General features: G+C 44.0%; 1 protein-coding gene across 1 annotated transcript in view; it reads right to left on the minus strand.

Moving 5' to 3' along the window:
* Window positions 1–21250, minus strand: part of poln (polymerase (DNA directed) nu) — an 81595-nt gene that overhangs the window by 41826 nt on the left and 18519 nt on the right. The gene's annotated exons all lie outside the window — the stretch shown is intronic.

Consider the following 21250-nt stretch of genomic DNA (forward strand, 5'->3'; position numbering starts at 1 on the left):
AATAAGAATTTGTTCTTAATTGACCTACCTAGTTAAATAAAGGTAAAAAAATAAACAGTGCCTTGAAACAATCCTGTCTCGGAGCTATACGGACAATTCCTTTGACCTCATGGTTTGGTTTTTGCTCTGACATGCACTCTTTATTTTATTTTTTACCTTTATTTAACTAGGCAAATCAGTTAAGAACAAATTCTTATTTTCAAAGACGGCCTAGGAACAGTGGGTTAACTGCCTGTTCAGGGGCAGAACGACAGATTTGTATCTTGTCAGCTCGGGAATTTGAACTTGCAACCTTCCAGTTACTAGTCCAACGCTCTAGCCACTAGGCTACCCTGCCGCCCCGACCAATCAAGTGTGGGACCAATCAAGTTGTAGAAATATCTCATGGATGGTGAATGGAAACAGGATGCACCTGAGCTCAATTTCGAATCTCATAGCAAATGGTCTGAATACTTATGTAAATAAGGTATTCATTTTTTTTTTTATACATTTGCAAAACAATTCAAAAAACCTGCTTTCTCTTTATCATTATGGGGTATTGTGTGTAGATTGCTGAGGATTTTCTGTTTAAATGTAATCCATTTTAGAATAAGGCTGTAACTAAACAAAATGTGGAAAAAGTCGTAGTTGAGGTAATACAGTATGAACATGTGGGTAGGGATAGGGGGAAATAGTAACACAATAAAAACAATAACAAGGCTATATACAAGAAGTTCCAATCCCGAGTCAATGTGCAGGGATACGAGTTTAGGAGATCTTAGACATTATGTTCTATGAGATAATCTTCATCAGCTAAAGTACGTTTATGTGAATTTTGAAGCATTTCTATCATTAAAATAAGCACATAAAGCCTTAATAATTCATAAAAGTTAACTGCCTGATATTACATCATAGAACAAAATGTATAAGGCTTTTAGGACTACAAACTGGCGAGCTTTATAGTGGAGAAAATTTGTTTTGCGGAAACATGCACCTGAATGACTCCATTCTATGCGCAACAAAACCGTAAGATCGTATTTTATCATTTAGCTAGTCATGTTGGCAATAGAACAAGGTTTCAAAAGATGCCCACCTGACCCAGATTGAGATTTATAATGGCCTGTTTTTGAATTGCGTAAACAACAACTGTAATTGTGTGATGGTGGGGATGCAAGACTGTCTTCCAAACAAAAAACTACAAGCGTGCTTGCCTCAACGGCACAGCTAGGAGAGCCACGAAAAAAAAAGCACCTAAAAGTTGAAAGCTCTTTGCCTGACGACTCACCCTGAATTTCATTCCGCTGCTCTATCGATCGCTAAATACATTCAATCAGTAACTGCCATCCTCGTTCGTGTGACTTCAAAATAAGGGGCGTTGTACAAAAACAAATTCATCAGCGATCGCATATAAAATCAACAGTGTGCTGTTTTTGGATTCAGGCTTGTGTCAGGTGAACTGTTGTGTCCTCACCTTCAGCCTGAAAATGTCCCCATAATCTCCAAAGAGATGTAACTGCTACCAGATTTTTTAAATTGCTACTGTCATGATGTTGCCCTCTTTGAGTACATCGAGCACCATCCCCCTCTCTGCTTCTACAACCGGACTGCTGTGGACAGAGTGAGGTCGTAAATTCCTAAGGAAGACCCTGCCTCATGGACACACAGTTATAGAGAGTAGTTTTGATGGAGACAAAGGAAATCCTTCCACCTCACAGAACGTGAGGTACGAACAAATTTCATGTTCCAGAGAAAGTGTAAAAGATCGGTGAAGAATCCAGCTACGAACTGGTGCGTTTGGAACAACTTGGGAAGCTCAAGAGAGACGGTGTGGCCACATTACCATAACGCTGTTTATATGATAGCCTCAGATATGAGGTTTACATCTAATGGTTGTATAAGATGAATGAGTGAGGATGATACTGTTTGAATAATGGTGTAATATGATTGTGGACTGTTTAATGAAGAAAAGTACAATTCCCTTTTGATTTGAACTAAATCAGAGGACCGCCCCTGAGCCCAGTTAGGGCCAGACATCCTGGGACAGCCCTCTTCTGCCACTCTGAATAAAACCCCACTTTGAGAAATTATCAGTAGACCATGTTTTTCTCCATTAGGGGAGGACTATAAGGTTGAGACCATGTTTTTCTCCAGTAGGAGAGGGACTGAAGGTTGTAGACCATTGCTGAATTTTTTAACCATACCACGTGGTTAAAACTCTTAGACTATCGATACCGACAGAATAAGTCTTTGATACTAATTACTAGTCTGCAGCTAGGAATTCGGCATCATTGAACGAGAAGAACGACAACCGCCGAAACACCCATTCTATAACGAATGTGACTCTGAACAATCCCCTCTAACCACAACCGAGAGAGGGAGAGAAACGGACAATTCTGCAAAAGAAATGAACTTTTCACCAGCGATCAAGACGACACACTGAGCGTAAATATATATATTGATTGCAATTGTTCCCGAATGAGTGAGCGTTCATGTGTAAGGGATTAGCATTTTAATTGTTATAATTAACTCTGTAGGGACTTCTTAGTCGACCCACCATTGCCCCTCTGTCTAACAAGCTGCCATGCCGGTTCAGCCCACTAGGGCACATTCTATCATTTCATGTAACCATATTTACTGTTTGTTTATGCATTTCTGTGAATTACTTAGTTAGTAATAAATAAATTATTTAAGACAATTGATGTATGGATGACTCATAGTCAAGACCGGATTCGTGCAGATAACCAACAATTTACGACGTTTGGAATGAGACTAACGTGAGGTAAAATAAATAAATCATTAATCAGAAGACTATTGATCAGATATGAAAATATCTGAAAGGTTATATTGGGAAATTATAATTTTGTAATCTGAATACTTTCCTTGGTGCCCCCTATTTCCTAGTTAATTACAGTTACACGATTAATTACTTTGATCGTGTTATACTAATTACAGGGAATCTTTGATAAAACTATGTCTTCAATTTAATGATAGTAAAGACACAACACTACCATGCTTATCATATTCCTTCTGTAAGAAACATTTCAATTTAGCACTATACATATAGGCCAATTCCCACAAATGTAAAGGCTTAAGGGTGATGGATGGCGTGTGTGCGGTGTGTGAGAGTGTGTGTGTGTTTGTGAGATTCAGTCTCCGTGTCAACTACGTCACGGCAGACACCGAAGATGGATGAATGAGGGAAGGCTAAAATAAAGAAGCTTGGATCAGCTACCTCTGCTACTGCTGACAGTACGAGACACACACACGCGGCTGATTAATACCGCTCTGTCAAACACACAGCTCTACACTGTCACTGCTGAACCTGCATTCTGCTCAGTGCTCTCAGAAAAACTGACCCTGAATCAGTTACTCCTCTTACACAGAACACAGAGAGTTCTTCACCCAGGTCCTTATCTTATCTACACCACTCTCTTGGTTCTTACGGTGTAGGGTGAAGTTGCCCCTAGATGCTGATCTCGGGTCAGTTTAGCATTTTTCCCACTAATGGTTTAGGTTAAGATTGTGTGTGTCTGTGTGGAGTCAATCATGGAAAACAAACAACAGACAAAACCACCATAGTGTCTGGCTGCCCCCCAGGACTTGACCCTCATTTTATTGTAATCGCTGTATTTGTCAGTCCTCTTCCTGTTCCAGGATTGATGTGTAGAAATCCTGTATATGTTTGAATAACTAAGACGGACTCTGCCAGAATGCCATATATACTTCTATTCTACACCAGTCAGCCTGAGGGAGTTGAAAGTCCATGTTGCCCAGCAACAGCCCCAAAACATCACCGCTCTAGAGGAGATCTGCATGGAGGAATGGACCAAAATACCAGCAACAGTGTGTGAAAACCTTGTGAAGACTTACAGAAAACGTTTGACCTGCCAACAAAGGGTATATTGAGATAAACTTTTGTTATTGACCAAATACTTATTTTCCACCATAATTTGCAAATACATTCATTAAAAATCCTACAATGTTATTTTCTGGATTTTTCCCCCTAATTTTGTCTGTCATAGTTGAAGTGTACCTATGATGAAAATTACAGGCCTCTCTCATCTTTTTAAGTGGGAGAACTTGCACAATTGGTGGCTGACTAAATACTTTTTTTGCCCCACTGTACCTGCTGGAACGTGTGCTACGGGTGGGTGTTGTTATTGTGACCAGTGAACTGAGATAAGGCGGAGCTTTACCTAGCATAGACTTATAGATGACCTGGAGCCAGTGGGTCTAGCGACGAATATGTAGCGAGGGCCAGTCGACTAGAGCATACAGGTCGCAGTGGTGGGTGGTATAAGGTGATTTGGTGACAAAACGGATGGCACTGTGATAGACTGCATCCAGTTTGCTGAGTAGAGTGTTGGAAGCTATTTTGTAGATGACATCGCGGAAGTCGAGGATCGGTAGGATAGTCAGTTTTACGAGGGTAAGTTTGGCGGCGTGAGTGAAGGAGGCTTTGTTTTGCGAAATAGAAAGCCAATTCTAGATTTGATTTTGGATTGGAGATGTTTAATATGAGTCTGGAAGGAGAGTTTACAGTCTAGCCAGACACCTATGGTATTTATAGCAGTCCACATATTCTAGGTCGGAACCATCCAGGGTGGTGATGCTAGTCGGGCGAGCGGGTGCGGGCAGCGAATGGTTGAAGAGCATGCATTTGGTTTTACTAGCATTTAAGAGCAGTTGGAGGCCACGGAAAGAGTGTTGTATGGCATTGAAGCTCGTTTGGAGCTTAGTGAGCACAGTGTTCAAGGAAGGGCCAGAAGTATACAGAATGGTGGCGTCTGCGTAGAGGTGGATCAGGGAATCGCCCGCAGCAAGAGCGACATCATTGATATATACAGAGAAAAGAGTCGGCCCGAGATTTGAACCCTGTGGTACCCCCATAGAGGCTGCCAGAGGTCCGGACAACATGCCCTCCGATTTGACACGCTGAACTGTGCCTGCAAAGTAGTTGGGTATGTACGTACAGTCACGTCATCTTATTGATGAAGCCAGAGACTTATGTGGTGTACTCCTCAATGCCATCGGAAGAATCCCGGAACATATTCCAGTCTGTGCTGTTATGCTCGACCATCTCAGTTTTCAAACACAAAATGGACAAAAACAGTCGAACCAGCTCACCTGCTTTTACACTATAATTTGACTATCAAATGTTCAATGTTATTTTTGAAAAACATTTTAAAAGGAACAGTTTCACCATATTAAAACGAGACTTCAGTTCACGTAACAGGTTTGACCTTAAAATGAGGGACAGACATAAATGAATCATTAATCACATTAAATAAATAATAATCTCCTTAATGACTTTGTCAAGCAACTAAATAACTAGGGCTTTACAACGATGGTGAAAATGTGGAGAAAGTCAAAGAGGGTGCACAGAGGACATGTCAATTTGCAGAATTTTGGCACTTCACCAAGTCTTTATTCATTTAATAAAATTATGTGGTCTTTATTAAACATCAGCCCCCTTTTTTTCAATTTTCGCCTAAAATGACATACCCAAATCTAACTGTCTGTAGCTCAGGCCCTGAAGCAAGGATATGCATATTCTTGGTACCATTTGAAAGGAAACACTTTGAATATTATGGAAATGTGAAAGGAATGCAGTAGAATATAAAACAATAGATCTGGTAAAAGATAATACAAAGAAAAAAACAACTGTTCTTTAGTTTTTTTTGTACCATCATCTTTGAAATGCAAGAGAAAGGCCATTCCAGCACGGGTGCAATTTACATTTTGGCCACTAGATGGCATCAGTGTATGTGCAACGGTTTAAACTGATCCAATGAAACATTGCATTTGTGTTCAACATTTTGTATCAAGACTGCCCAAATGTGCCTAATTTGTATATTAAAACTTTTTCGGGATCGGTGTCCCTTCCACGGGACGGTTGAGCTTACGTAGGCTAATGCGATTAGCATGAGGTTGTCAATAACAAGAACATTTCCCAGTACATAGACATATCTGATATTGGCAGAAAGCTTAAATTCTTGTTAATCTCATTTACAGTAGCTATTACAGTGAAAGAATACCATGCTATTGTTTGAGAGTGCACAATTTTGAACATGAAAAGTTATTAAAGGGCACTTCATTTAAAGGGGCAAGCAGCACATAAATAAATTGGTACATACATTTTTGAACTTATACATTAATTATATGTACCCATTGATTCTTGAAGAATATAACTTATTGTATGCCTCATGAGCTTAGTTTAACTGTTGGACTCCATCAGAACCCAAATATAAGCTTGTTCTACACCAATGTTTTTAAACAAGGTAAACATCCTTCCTGGGGGGTTATATCCTGTTTGGCCCTGTCCGGGGGTGTCCTCGGATGGGGCCACAGTGTCTCCTGACCCCTCCTGTCTCAGCCTCCAGTATTTATGCTGCAGTAGTTTATGTGTCGGGGGGCTAGGGTCAGTTTGTTATATCTGGAGTACTTCTCCTGTCCTATTCGGTGTCCTGTGTGAATCTAAGTGTGCGTTCTCTAATTCTCTCCTTCTCTCTTTCTTTCTCTCTCTCGGAGGACTTGAGCCCTAGGACCATGCCCCAGGACTACCTGACATGATGACTCCTTGCTGTCCCCAGTCCACCTGACCGTGCTGCTGCTCCAGTTTCAACTGTTCTGCCTTATTTTTATTCGACCATGCTGGTCATTTATGAACATTTGAACATCTTGGCCATGTTCTGTTATAATCTCCACCCGGCACAGCCAGAAGAGGACTGGCCACCCCACATAGCCTGGTTCCTCTCTAGGTTTCCTCCTAGATTTTGGCCTTTCTAAGGAGTTTTTCCTAGCCACCGTGCTTCTACACCTGCATTGCTTGCTGTTTGGGGTTTTAGGCTGGGTTTCTGTACAGCACTTTGAGATATCAGCTGATGTACGAAGGGCTATATAAATACATTTGATTGGATTTGATTGCCTCTTTACTGGAATAGTGTCTTTGTTATTTTTTTCAACTGCTGATAGGCCCTTTAATATAACAGCCTTGTAAAAATGTAATATTGGTGCACAATTTCTCCTTAAAATATCAAAGGGACGCAAAAGGTGCCCTTTTCGTGGAATGACCCAGACATCCTTGAACTGCCTCAAACTTCAAGTCTGAAGACACACACACGCTCGCACACACAACTGTCTATCTTTTTAAAGTCTCCTCAAACTGTAATTCTGAAAGTGTTATGACAACACACCCTTCAAATCATCCCCCGTCAGCAAAAAGAGCAACAACGAGATAACGCAGCAAAGCTCAATCATCACACAGGGGCAGCACGTTGAAGTGACAACCACTAACACTGCACTGTTCTTACCGAGACACCCTGCAGCTCAATGTAAGAGGCTCTCTGACAGGCAGACCGACAGACCGAAAGAGAAACAGAAAGGCAGACAGAGAGACAGATATCACTACTCTCTGTAGCCCATCAGTCAACACTACTTTCTCTAAGGCCACATCACATCTCAGCTTCTACTGTCTGAAGTCAGGTCACATGGTCAGTAAAAACCCTTGTTTCAATTCTAGACTTGTTCATGACAAAACGATTGAAACTAGTTCTAGCTATAACTAGGATCCAGAAAAAAAATAACTCTTGGCCCTAATTTCTATAAATAAGACGATGCATGTATAAACATACGGCGTATGTGATACTGCAAAACGTTTAGACCATATCCCATTAGGATGTTGTATAGACTACCAACTCTGTTTATTCTCCGCAGGCCACATGGAGGAAAGCAACACGGGCCACAAGCAACCAAAACAACACAAATATTTAAATGTTAAACAATCCCCTGGTTAACACTACTAGCCGGTGTTTTGGCATTGTCAGCTCATATGAGGCTGACAAGGCAATAAGGAAACAAAAACATGGACTCATTTCCAAGGGTGTCCATTCATAGTCAGAGGGGGAGGAGACAATATGAAAACTATGAGTGGTCTGTATGAGTGGCCCATTCAGAATCAATGAGCCTGGGAAAGGGAGTGTGTGTGTGTGTGTTTGTGAGCAGGTGTTTATAAGCAGGTGTGTATGCTTATTTAAACAGGTGTGTGTTTATATGAACAACAGTGTGTGTGATGTTTTGTGTGTGTGACAAGAGCGTGTGTCAGCTATGTTTTATTCATGTTTTATGTTTGATTCAATTAGCTTGGGAACAATACGCTGTCCTTAATGGGTGTGGTTTAGCTCTGCCTGCCTGCCTGTCTCTGTCTGTCTGTCTGTGTCTATGGATGGATGGATGGCACACTGACCGCTAAGCGCTATGCTAACACAGTGCTTGTGAATTAGAATGGTAATAATATGGGAACCGGCTCATACACAGAGTTGTGCTAAAGAGATACAGGCTAATGCTAGGTGGGTAAACTAGCAGAAGTGGTGGAGGAATACAGGATTCTGAGATATAGATGCTAGGTAAATATAGATGCTAGGTAAAGCCCCAGCTCACTGGTCCCATAGCAGCACCCACCCGTAGCACACGCTCCAGCAGGTATATGATTCTTCTGATGACCAGGTGGCGAATCGCATCTCTGCATGTCTGGCAGACATATCAGTGTGGATGACGGATCACCACCTCAAGCTGAACCTCGGCAAGACGGAGCTGCTCTTCCTCCCGGGGAAGGACTGCCCATTCCATGATCTCGCCATCACGGTTGACAACTCCATTGTGTCCTCCTCCCAGAGCGCTAAGAACCTTGGCGTGATCCTGGACAACACCCTGTCGTTCTCAACTAACATCAAGGCGGTGGCCCGTTCTTGTAGGTTCATGCTCTACAACATCCGCAGAGTACGACCCTGCCTCACACAGGAAGCAGCGCAGGTCCTAATCCAGGCACTTGTCATCTCCCGTCTGGATTACTGCAACTCGCTGTTGGCTGGGCTCCCTGCCTGTGCCATTAAACCCCTACAACTCATCCAGAACGCCGCAGCCCGTCTGGTGTTCAACCTTCCCAAGTTCTCTCACGTCACCCCGCTCCTCCGCTCTCTCCACTGGCTTCCAGTTGAAGCTCGCATCCGCTACAAGACCATGGTGCTTGCCTACGGAGCTGTGAGGGGAACGGCACCTCAGTACCTCCAGGCTCTGATCAGGCCCTACACCCATACAAGGGCACTGCGTTCATCCACCTCTGGCCTGCTCGCCTCCCTACCACTGAGGAAGTACAGTTCCCGCGCAGCCCAGTCAAAACTGTTCGCTGCTCTGGCCCCCCAATGGTGGAACAAACTCCCTCACGACGCCAGGACAGCGGAGTCAATCACCACCTTCCGGAGACACCTGAAACCCCACCTCTTTCAGGAATACCTAGGATAGGATAAAGTAATCCTTCTCACCCCCCTTAAAAGATTTAGATGCACTATTGTAAAGTGGCTGTTCCACTGGATGTCTTAAGGTGAACGCACCAATTTGTAAGTCGCTCTGGATAAGAGCGTCTGCTAAATGACTTAAATGTAAATGTAATGTATATTTCACTGGTCACCGGCAAAGCCAATTCCTCTTTGGCCGCCTTTCTTTCCAGTTCTCTGCTGCCAATGACTGGAACGAAGTGCAAAAATCACTGAAGCTGGAGACTCACTAACTTTAAGCACCAGCTGTCAGAGCAGCTCAAACATCACTGCACCTGTACATAGCCCATCTGTAAATAGCCTATCCCACTACCTCATCCCCATACTGTTATTTATATTTTTTGCTCCTTTGCACCCCAGTATCTCAACTTGCACATTCATCTTCTGCACATCTATCACGCCAGTGTTTAATTGCTAAATTGTAATTATTTCCACACTATGGCCTATTTATTGCCTTACCTCCCTCTTGGCCAGGTCACAGTTGTAAATGAGAACTTGTTCTCAACTGGCCTAACTGGTTAAATAAAGGTGAAATAAAAAATATACACCACATGGGTCTGGCAGCTACCGCTGTGTGCGCAGTGTGTGTGTAGTGTGTGTGTGTGCAGTAGAGGTCGGCCGATTAATTAGGGCAGATTTCAAGTTTTCATAACAATCGGTAATTGGCCTTTTTTGGCGCCGATTATGTCCGATTACATTGCAATCCACGTGGAGACTGCGTGGCAGGCTGACCACCTGTTACGCGAGTGCAGGAGCCAAGCTAAGTTGCTAGCTAGCATTAAACTTTATTTTAAATTTTTAACAATCTTAACATAATCACGAGTTAACTACACATGGTTGATGATATTACTAGTTTAACTAGCTTGTCCTGCGTTGCATATAATCAATGCGGTGCCTGTTAATTTATTATCGAATCACAGCCTACTTCAACTTCGCAAAAAAAAAACACAATCGTTGCACAAATCAACCTAACCATAAACATCAATGCCTTTCTTAAAATCAATACACAGAAGTATATTTTTTAAAACCTGCATATTTAGTTCAAATAAATGCATGTTAGCAGGCAATATTAACTAGATAAATTGTCACTTCTCTTGGCCGCCTGGCTCGTTGCGAACTTTGTAAAGACCATTTCTTCTTAACAAAGACCGTAATTAATTTGCCAGAATTTTACATAATTATGATATAACATTGAAGGTTGTGCAATGTAACCTCAATATGTAGACTTAGGGTTGACACCCGTTCGATAAAATACGAAACGGTTACGTATTTCACTGAAAGAATAAACGTTTTGTTTTCAAAATTATAGTTTCCGGATTTTACCATATTACTGACCAAAGGCTCGTATTTCTGTGTGTTAATTATACTATAATTAAGTCTATGATTTGATATTTGATAGAGCAATCTGACTGAGTGGCGGAAGGCAGCAGCAGGCTCGTAAGCATTCATTCAAACAGCACTTCACTGCGTTTGCCAGCAGCTCTTAGTAATGTTTGAAGCACAGTGCTGTTTATGACTTCAAGCCTATCAAACTCCTGAGATTAGGCTGGCAATACTAAAGTGCCTATAAGAACATCCAATAGTCAAAAGGATATATGAAATACAAATGGTATAGAGAGAAATAGTCGATGTGTCATATTTCCTAGAATAATGACAACCTAAAAAACTTTTTAACTGGGAATATTGACGACTCATGTTAAAAGGAACCACCAACTTTAATTTGTTCTCATGTTCTAAACATTTTCTAAATGTTAGCTTTTTTACATATTGCACTTTTACTTTCTTCTCCAACTGTGTTTTTGCATTATTTAAACCAAATTGAACATGTTTCATTATTTATTTGAGACTAAATTGATTTTATTTATGTGTTAAAATAAAAGTGTTAATTGCTCATTCAATATTGTTGCAATTGTCATTATTAAATATGTATATAAAAATCGTCCGATTAATCAGTTTCGGCTTTTTTTTGGTCCTCCAATAATCGGTATTGGCGTTGAAAAATCATAGTCGGTTGACCTCTAGTGTGCAGTGTGTGCACTGCGCACAATTAATGTGTGTTAAAAAGAAAGTGAGTGTGTGTGTGTGAGCGCAGTGTGTGTGTGAAAGAGAAAGACAGATTGAGATAGTGTGGGGTGGGTGTATGACACTGCTGTACAGTGCCTTGCAAAAGTATTCACCCCTTGGTGTTTTTCTTATTTTGTTGCATTACAACCTGTAATTTAAATGGATTGTAATGTATGTAATGGACATACACAAAACAGTCCAAAATTGATTAAGTGAAATTTAAAAAATAACTTGTTTCAAAAAATTACAAATATTTAAAAAATGAAAAGTGGTGCGTGCATATGTATTCACCCCCTTTGCTATGAAGTCCCTAAATAAGATCTGGTGCAACCAATTAACTTCAAAAGTCACATAATTAGTGAAATAAAGTCCACCTGTGTGCAATCTAAGTGTCACATGATCTCAGTACATATACACCTGTTCTGAAAGGCCCCAGAGTCTGCAACACCACTAAGCAAGGGGCACCACCAAGCAAGGAGCTCTCCAAACAGGTCAGGGACAAAGTTGTGGAGAAGTACTGATCAGTGTTGGGTTATAAAAAAATATCCAAAAATTTGAACATTCCACGGAGCACCATTAAATACATTATTAAAAAATGGAAAGAATATGGCACCACTACAAACCTGCCAAGAGAAGGCCGCCCACCAACACTCACAGACCAGGCAAGGAGGGCATTAATCAGAGAGGCAACAAAGAGACCAAAGATAACCCTGAAGGAGCTGCAAAGCTACACAGTGGAGATGGGAGTATCTGTCCATAGGACCACTTTAAGCCGTACACTCCACAGAGCTGGGCCTTACGGAAGAGTGGCCAGAAAAAAGTCATTGCTTAAAGAAAAAAATAAGCAAACACGTTTGGTGTTCGCCAAAAGGCATGTGGGAGACTCCCCAAACATATGGAAGAAGGTACTCTGGTCAGTTGAGACTAAAATTGAGCTTTTTGGCCATCAAGGGAAACACTATGTCTGGCGCACAACCAACACCTTTCATCATCCCGAGAACATCATCCCCATAGTGAAGCATGGTGGTGACAGCATCATGCTGTGGGGATGTTTTTCCATCGGCAGGGTCTGGGAGACTGGTCAGAATTGAAGGAATGATGGATGGCGTTAAATACAGGGAAATTCTTGAGGGAAACCTGTTTCAGTCTTCCAGAGATTTGAGACTGGGACGGAGGTTCACCTTCCAGCAGGACAATGACCCTAAGCAAACTGCTAAAGCAACACTTGAGTGGTTTAAGGGGAAACATTTAAATGTCTTGGAATGGCCTAGTCAAAGCCCAGACCTCAATCCAATTGAGAATCTGTGGTATGACAAAGATTTCTGTACACCAGCGGAACCCATCCAACTTGAAGGAGCTGGAGCAGTTTTGCCTTGAAGAATGGGCAAAAATCCCAGTGGCTAGATGTGCCAAGCTTATAGAGACATACCCAAGAGACTTGCAGCTGTAATTGCTGCAAAAGGTGTCTCTACAAAATACTGACGTTGGGGGGGGGTGAATAGTTATGCACGCTCAAGTTTTCAGTTTTTTTGGCTTATTTCTTGTTTGTTTCACAATAAAAACATATTTTGCATATTCAAAGTGGTAGGTATGTTGTGTAAATCAAATGATACAAACCCCCCAAAAATCAATTTAAATTACAAGTTGTAAGGCAACAAAATAGGAAAAATACCAAGGAGGGTGAATACTTTCGCAAGACACTGTACATCTAAGCAACTCAACACAAATGAGCCTGTGCTGAGGCACCATCTTCCCCTTCTTCAAGAGCACACTCCTCACCAACATACACACACATTGTGTCTGAGATGCTTCTATGTATGCAGTTTCTTCTTTGAGACTCCCTAGAGGGGGTGAGACTCATGACAGTGCTCTAAGAGGAGGAGGTTGGGGAGTGACAGTGAGGAAAAAAGATGGGTTGGGGGAAGAGAAAGAAAGAAAGAAAGAAAGAAAGAAAGAGAGAGAGAGAGAGAGAGATTAGGGAGTGACAGTGAGGAGAAAGGATGGGGAGAGGGAGAAAGAGAGAATGGTCCCAGTGGACCCCCATGTTAAACAGATGGGGATTGCTGTGCGGGTGTGCAGTGATTTAATCACACTGCACCAATTTAATCACAGAGTCATCACAGGAGAAAAGCACACAGGCACACACACAACCCCAACTCAATCCTACATCAAATGGCTCCCTAACAGTGATCCAATACTGGGTTCCCTCACAGTGAATCCATACTGAATGGACTACCACCCTGCACCTTATTCATTTGTAGTCTATGTCCCTGACTGCTGCTCCTAGCACAGTGCAAGACTACTGCCTTTTTAAAATTACACAGTCATGAATGAGGTCCCCTGTGCTGCTCTCATCTCTAACCCACACCCATATACACAGGCTGAGAGGCAGAGAAAGAGAGAGTGTGTGTGTGTGTGCGCTCGCAAGCACGTGCGTGAGGGTGTTTAAATCGTATTCAAGTGTGTGTGAACATCATCATAAACATAAAAGGACCAGAAATGAACCTGATTCAAAGCTTTGGCAGACAAACTCAGAAGAGAGAGAATGGAGGGAGAGACAGAAGGAGAAAGAGAGGGGGAGAGAAAGATAGTGATGGAGAGACTGAAAGAGAGAGAGAGAGAAAGAAAGAAAATGCTGCAGAGAAGAGAGGCACGAAAATCTAAATGCTTTTTGGGCCCCGCCGTTTCAAACCAGCCAAACGAGAGAAAAAAGGAAGAGAGAGGGGGAAAAAGGAGAGAGGAAGCTTGATCTCATTTGCATTCTTTGGTTTCACTGTCAAGGGCATCCATGTCAGTGTGTGTGTATGTGCCAACTGCTTTTGGGTGTGTGTCTCTGTGGGGGGTGGGGGGGAAGACACAGAGAACGAAAGAGAGAGAGAGAGATAGAGGGTGTTTGTGAGCCGTCTGCTGCTGTGTGCGTGAGATGAGAGACTGGGACATGCTGCACATATTATTGGGGCAAGATGAAGCTGGCAGAAAGAGAAGAATCCCTTTGTTTTGGCTTGGTCGATGCGTTACGTCTTTTCAAACTCTGTGCGTTTATAGTTGTTCCGTTTTGTTATTGCAGATTGCATTTACCTCAAATGAACTCCTTTCAGATGAAAGCGTATCGCTCTGCAATATGCCTCATTTGAATATGTGGTTGTGTGTATAAGGTAAAGCGCATCAGTGCCTGTGTGTGTTAAATGAAATAAAAAGTTATTTGACAACAACAGGTGCAGACTAATAGTGAAATGCTTACTTACGGGCCATTCCCGACAACGCAGCGAGAAAGAAAATCGAGAAATAATATAAAGTATTGATAAATATCCTCTGTAGACCCTTGCGGTCGTATGCCAAGCTGTTGCCATACTAAGCAGTGATGCAGCCAGTCAATATGTTCTCAATGGTGCAGCTGGGGAACTTTGAGGATCTGAGGGTTGATGCCAAATATTTTCAGCCTCTTGAGGAAGAGGCGTTGTCATGCCCTCTTCACCACTGTGTTGGTGTGTTTGAACCGCGATAGGTCCTTAGTGATGTGGACAACGGGGAACTTGAAGCTCTTGATCCGCTCCACTACAGCCCCATCGATGTAAATTTGTCTTACTGACATTGAGGGAGAGGTTATTGTCCTGGCAGCACACAGCCCTGACCACCTCCCTATAGGCTGTCTCATTGTGGTCGGGGATCAGGCCTACCACCATTGTGTCGTCAACAAACTTAATGATTGTGTTGGAGTTGTGCACAGCCACATAGTTGTGGGTAAACAGGGAGTACAGAAGGGGACAAAGCATGCACCCCTGAGGGGCACCTGTTTTGAGGGTCAGCATGGTGGATCTGTTGTTGCTGCCGGCGGCCTGTCAGGGAGTCCAGGATTTAGTTGCAGAGGGGGGTGTTCAGTCCCAGGGTCCTGAGCTTGGAGGGCATTATGGTGTTGAACGCTGAGCTGTAGTCAATGAACAGCATATTGGAGCCGACCCCCACGACGCCGGGAGTCCAGTATGGATTTGTCAGCATACGCCGGGCTCCCCTCAATATCCAGGGGGGTGGCCACTGGCCAGAAAAGAGAGACATGAAAAGAGGGTGAGATACGGAAGTGACTGGGCAATTGTAACCTGTATGTCACCTCATTGACCCTCCAGAGAACCTTGAACGGCTCCACAAACCAGGGGCTCAGTTTCCTGCAGAGCAGCCGGAGTGGGAGGTTCCTGGTAGAGAACCAGACGCGATCCCCAGGATGGAACACAGGGCTCTCACTGCAGTGACGGTTTGCCTGTTCCTTCTGACGATGGACAGCGCGCTGGAGTCTCAAGTGCGAGCTGTTCCACTCCTCCTCCACGCGCCGGAACCACTCATCTTCCGCAGGAACCGCAGTCTGGACCGGGGTCCATGGGGCAAGGGCCGACTGGAAACCCAACACACAGTGGAAGGGGGTCAACCCATTGGAGGAGTGACGAAGAGAGTTCTGGGCGTACTCTGCCTAAGGAAGGAAATGTGCCCACTCACCCTTTCGGTCCTGACAGTTACTCCTCAGGAACCTCCCCAGCTCCTGATTCATCGTCTCCACCTGCCCATTAGACTGAGGCTGATATGCAGATGTGAGGCTAACTGTGACCCCGAGCTTCTCCGAGAAGGCCTTCCATACTCGGGATGTGAATTGGGGGCCACGGTCCGAGACGATGTCCTCCGGAAGGCCATAATGCCAGGAGACCTGCTGGAAGAGTGCCTCAGCGACCTCGAGAGCAGTGGGAAGACCAGGCTCAGGGAATATACGACATGACTTGGAGAATATATCCACATCCACCAGAATGTTGGTGAAACCATCAGAAGGGGGAAGATCAGTAACAAAGCCAATGGATAGATGGGACCAAGGTCGTTGAGGCACGGGAAGCGGCAGGAGCTTCCCTGCTGGAGCACTATGTGGGAACTTGGTTTGACCACACATGGAACAGGAGTTTACATACCGAGTAACATCCTGCACCAAGGTGGGCCACCAGTATTTCTCAGTGATGGAATGGACGGTGTGAGAAATACCTGGATGTCCAGCAACGACAGCTGTGTGTGCCCAGGTCATCTTCCGATCCCTTATCCCTGTGGGAATGTAAATGCGTGTGGGAGGACCATTCCGGGGTGCGGGCTCCCTCTCTAGAGCTTGGTGGAAGTCCACATCTACGTCCCAAACCACTGGACCCACGACTCGGGAGGATGGGATTATGGGTGCACTCTGGGCAGGAGCCTCTCCCGTATCGTAGATACAGGACAGGGCATCAGCCTTGATGTTCTTAGAACCTGGGCGATAGGTCAGCGTGATGTCGAACCTGGTGAAGAAGAGGGCCCACCTGGCTTGGCGCGGATTCATTCTCCTCGCTGTCTGCATGTATTCAAGGTGCCGATGGTCGGTGAGGATGACGAATGATTCCTTGGCACCCTCCAGCCAGTATCCTGTAATGCCAACTTCACCACCAAGAGCTCCCGATCGCCAACGTCGTAATTCCTCTCTGTGGGGGACAGTTTCTTGGAGAAGAAAGCACAAGGACACAATTTTATTGGGTCCCCCTGTCTTTGTGACAAAATTGCCCCCACACCCACTGCCGATGTGTCTACCTCAACCACAAAAGGTAGCGTTGGGTCTGGGTGTTTTAGCAATAGGGAGGAGGTGAAACGCCCCTTGAGGAGACGAAAGTCCTCGTCGGCTGCTGGAGACCAAACCAACCTACGAGCCCCACCCTTGAGGAGGGAGGTGAGAGGGGCGACGACGGCACTGAAGTTCCTGATGAAGCGGCGATAAATTGTTAGCAAACCCCAAAAACCATTGTAAAACGTTGTAACCTGTTGATGGTGGTTGGGACTGGACATGATCTTACCGCATCTACCCTCTTGTCCTCCATCTTCACTCCCTGCAAGCTGATTTGGTAGCCCAAGACGGAGACCGCCCTCTGGTGGAATTGGCACTTCTCCGCCTTGATGAACAGATGGTTAGCCAAGAGGCGTTACAGTACTGCTCGAACGTGAGTGATGTGATCTTCCAGGGTGGTCGAGAAGATCAGGATGTCATCGATGTACAAAATCACCTGAAGTCCAAGCATGTCCCTGAACACCTCGTTGACGAATGCCTGGAACACTGACGGAGCATTGGCTAAGCCAAAGGGCATAACCAAGTACTCGTAGAGACCAGACATCGTGCTGAACGCCGTCTTCTACTCATCCCCCTCCCGGATGCGAATGAGATTGTAGGCACTCCTCAGGTCCAGTTTTGTGAATAACCGGGCTTCGAGGAGCTGCTTGATGGCTGACGGCACCAGCGGGAGAGGGTACCGATACTTTGTGGTGATATCATCGAGTCCACAGTAGTCGATACAAGGGTGTAATCCTCCCTACTTGGCCTCGTAGAAGAAACCAGCTGACGCAGGGGACGTGGACCTTTGGATGAAACCCTGTTGGAGCGCCTCTTGTATGTAGTCCTCCATGACCTGGGTCTCAGCCACTGACACAGGGTAGATGCATCTGTGCGGAGGTGTAGCACCGGAAAACTGGTCAATGGCACTGTCCCAGGGGTGATGAGGAGAGAGACAGGTAGTGCGGGTCTTGGAGAATACTTCCTTTAGATCCTGATATTCCTCCAGGATGTTGGGCTGGAGGGAAACTACAGGACTCTCAACCGACGTGGAATGACAGGGGACAGGAAAGCAGGTCTTCCGGCATTCAGGTGACCATTCTCATCCTCGACCGTGAGATGGTAGGGTTATGGCACTGAAGCCAAGGTAGGCCAAGGATGATCTTGTGAACTGGTGCACTGGTGATGAAGAAGGGGATGTTTTCCTGGTGATTGGGCTCCACGGTGAGGGGTTGGGTGATGTGTGTGATAGAGGCTGACAGTCAAGACCTTGAAAAGGAGAGGAGAGCGGGTAGGTAGTAATATTGAGAGAGGGGACAAGGGTCTGATCCATAAAATTCCCTGCGGCACCGGAATCTACTAAAGCTGTAGACACAGGGCATGAGGGACAGTCAGCCAGAATGATGGGTACTAAAAAGAGTCTGACAGGAAGAGCAGTAGATGTAATAATCACTCCTAGTCCAGGGATGTAACATCACATGATCGTCCCTCTGCTCCAGTGGATCAGGAATTCTGACGTAACGGACACCGCTGGCGCTTGTGCCCTCCCTGGCCACAGTACAGACAGAGCCCCAGCTGCATCCGTCTGCGACATTCCGCCGCGGGAAGGCGTGTGACCCCTACCTCCAAGGGGTTCAGGCTCTGATCCCAAACACTCCCCGAAAGAGGGAGAGAAGCAATGTAGATGCCGACGCTCCCTGAGGTTATCCAGATGGATGGCCATCGCAATGAGTTCAGGGTGAGGTTGTGATCTCGGCAGGCCAGTTCCGTCTGGACCTCCTCGCGCAGACCTCTTCTAAATAACGTGCTGAGCGCAGGCTCATTCCATCCACTGGAAGCTGCTACTGCCTGGAAGGTGTGCGTAATGATGAATCCCAGGACAGGTGGTTAGTACTCTGGCGACGTCGGAGGGGAGGAGTAGGAGCAAACGTGACATGATGCAGCACTCCATCCCTCTCCTTCCTTATCAAATAGCCTTTACACAGCCTGGAGGTGTGTTTTGGGTGATTGTCCTGTTGAAAAACAAATGACAGTCCCACTAAGCTCAAACCAGATGGGATGGCTTATCGCTGCAGAATTCTGTGGTAGCCATGCTGGTTAAGTGTGCCTTGAATTCTAAATAAATCACTGACAGTGTCACCAGCCCCACACCACCACCTCCATGCTTCCCCGTGGGAACCACACATGCGGAGATCATCTCTGCATCTCTCAAACACACGGCGGTTAGAACTAAAAATCTCAAATTTGGACTATTCTTCTTATTGGTGTCCTTTAGTAGTGGTTTCTTTGCAGCAATTCGACCATGAAGGCCTGATTCATGCAGTCGCTTCAGAACAATTGATGTTGAATTTCCGGATTCACTGACCTTCATGTCTTAAAGTATTGATCGACTGTCGTTTCATTTTTTTGAGCTGTTCTTGCCATAATATGGACTTGGTCTTTTACCAAATAGGTCTATCTTCTGTATACCACCCCTACCTTGTCACAACACAACTGAATGGCTCAAACAAAAATAAATTCCACAAATTAACATTTAACAAGGCACACCTGTTAATTGAAATGCATTCAAGGTGACTGACTACCTCATGAAGCTGGTTGAGTGTGCAAAGCAGTCATCCAGGCAAAGGGTGGCTACTTTGAAGAATCTCAAATCTAAAGGCTTTACTGCACTCACTCACTCAATCACCCCGACTCACTAGTTGTGTGTGTGGTTGCGCGCAAGAGCCCCTCTAGTCCATGGAGCCTATCACAACCACAGCCTACAAGCACACATGGGCACACATAAACGCACCACAGTACTCTGACCCAGACAGTTCTCTCTCTCCTGTCTGTGACTAAAATAAAACCTGAGTGAAAGGTTCGGACTAGAGGTCGACCGATTAATCGATACGGCGATTTCAATTTTTCATAACAATCGGTAATCAGCCTTTTTTTGACTCCGATTACATTGCAATCCACGAGGAGACTGTGTGGCAGGCTGACCACCTGTTACGAGATTACAGCAAGGAGCCAAGCTAAGTTGCTAGCTAGCATTAAACTTATCTTATAAAAAAACAATAAATCTTAACATAATCACTAGTTAACACACATGGTTGATGATATTACTAGTTTAACTAGCCTGTCCTGCGTTGCATATAATCAATGCGATGCCTGTTATTTTATCATCGAATCACAGCCTACTTCACCAAACGGCTGATGATTTAACTAAAGCGCATTCGGGGAAAAAGCTAAATCGTTGCACAAATCAACCTAACCATCAACATCAACGCCTTTCTTAAAATGAATACACAGGTATATTTTTTTTTAAACCTGCATATTTAGTTAAAATAAATTCATGTTAGCAGGCAATATTAACTAGGGAAATTGTGTCGCTTCTCTTGCGTTCAGTGCAAGCAGAGTCCGGGTATATCCAGCAATTTGTACCACCTGGCTCGTTGAGAACTTTGTGAAGACCATTTCTTCTGAACAAAGACCGTAATTAAGTTGCCAAAATTTTACATAATTATGACATAACATTGAAGGTTGTGTGTGGTTGCCACCCGTTCAATAAAATACGTAACGGTTCCGTATTTCACTGAAAGAATAAACGTTTCGTTTTCAAAATGATAGTTTCTGGATTTGACCATATTAATGACCTAAGGTTCGTATTTCTGTGTGTTTATTATATTATAATTAGTTCTATGATTTGATATTTGATAGAGCAGTCTGACTGAGCGGTGGTAGGCAGCAGCAGGCTCGTAAGCATTAATTCAAACAGCACTTTCCTGTGTTTGCCAGCAGCTCTTCGCAGTACTTGAAGCACAGCGGTTTATGAATTTAAGCCTTTCCGAGATTAGGCTGGCAATACTATAGTGCCTATAAGAACATCCAATAGTCAAAAGTATATGAAATACAAATGGTTTAGAGAGAAATAGTCCTATAATAACTACAATCTATAAGTTCTTAGCTGGGAATATTGAAGACTCATGTTATTCGAACCACCAGCTTTCATATGTTCTCATGTTCTGAGCAAGGAACTTAAAAGTTAGCTTTTTTACATGGCACATATTGCACTTTTACTTTCTTCTCCAACACTGTGTTTTTGCATTATTTAAACCAAATGTAACATCTTTCATTATTTATTTGAGACGAAATTGATTTTATTTATGCATTATATTAAGTTCAAATAAAAGGGTTCATTCAATATTGTTGTAATTGTCATCGTTACAAATATATATATATAAACATCGGCATTGGCTTTTTTTTTGGCCCTCCAATAATCGGTATTGGTATTGAAAAATCA

This window comes from Oncorhynchus nerka, linkage group LG8, assembly GCF_034236695.1.
Source record: "Oncorhynchus nerka isolate Pitt River linkage group LG8, Oner_Uvic_2.0, whole genome shotgun sequence".
NCBI lineage: Eukaryota > Metazoa > Chordata > Actinopteri > Salmoniformes > Salmonidae > Oncorhynchus > Oncorhynchus nerka.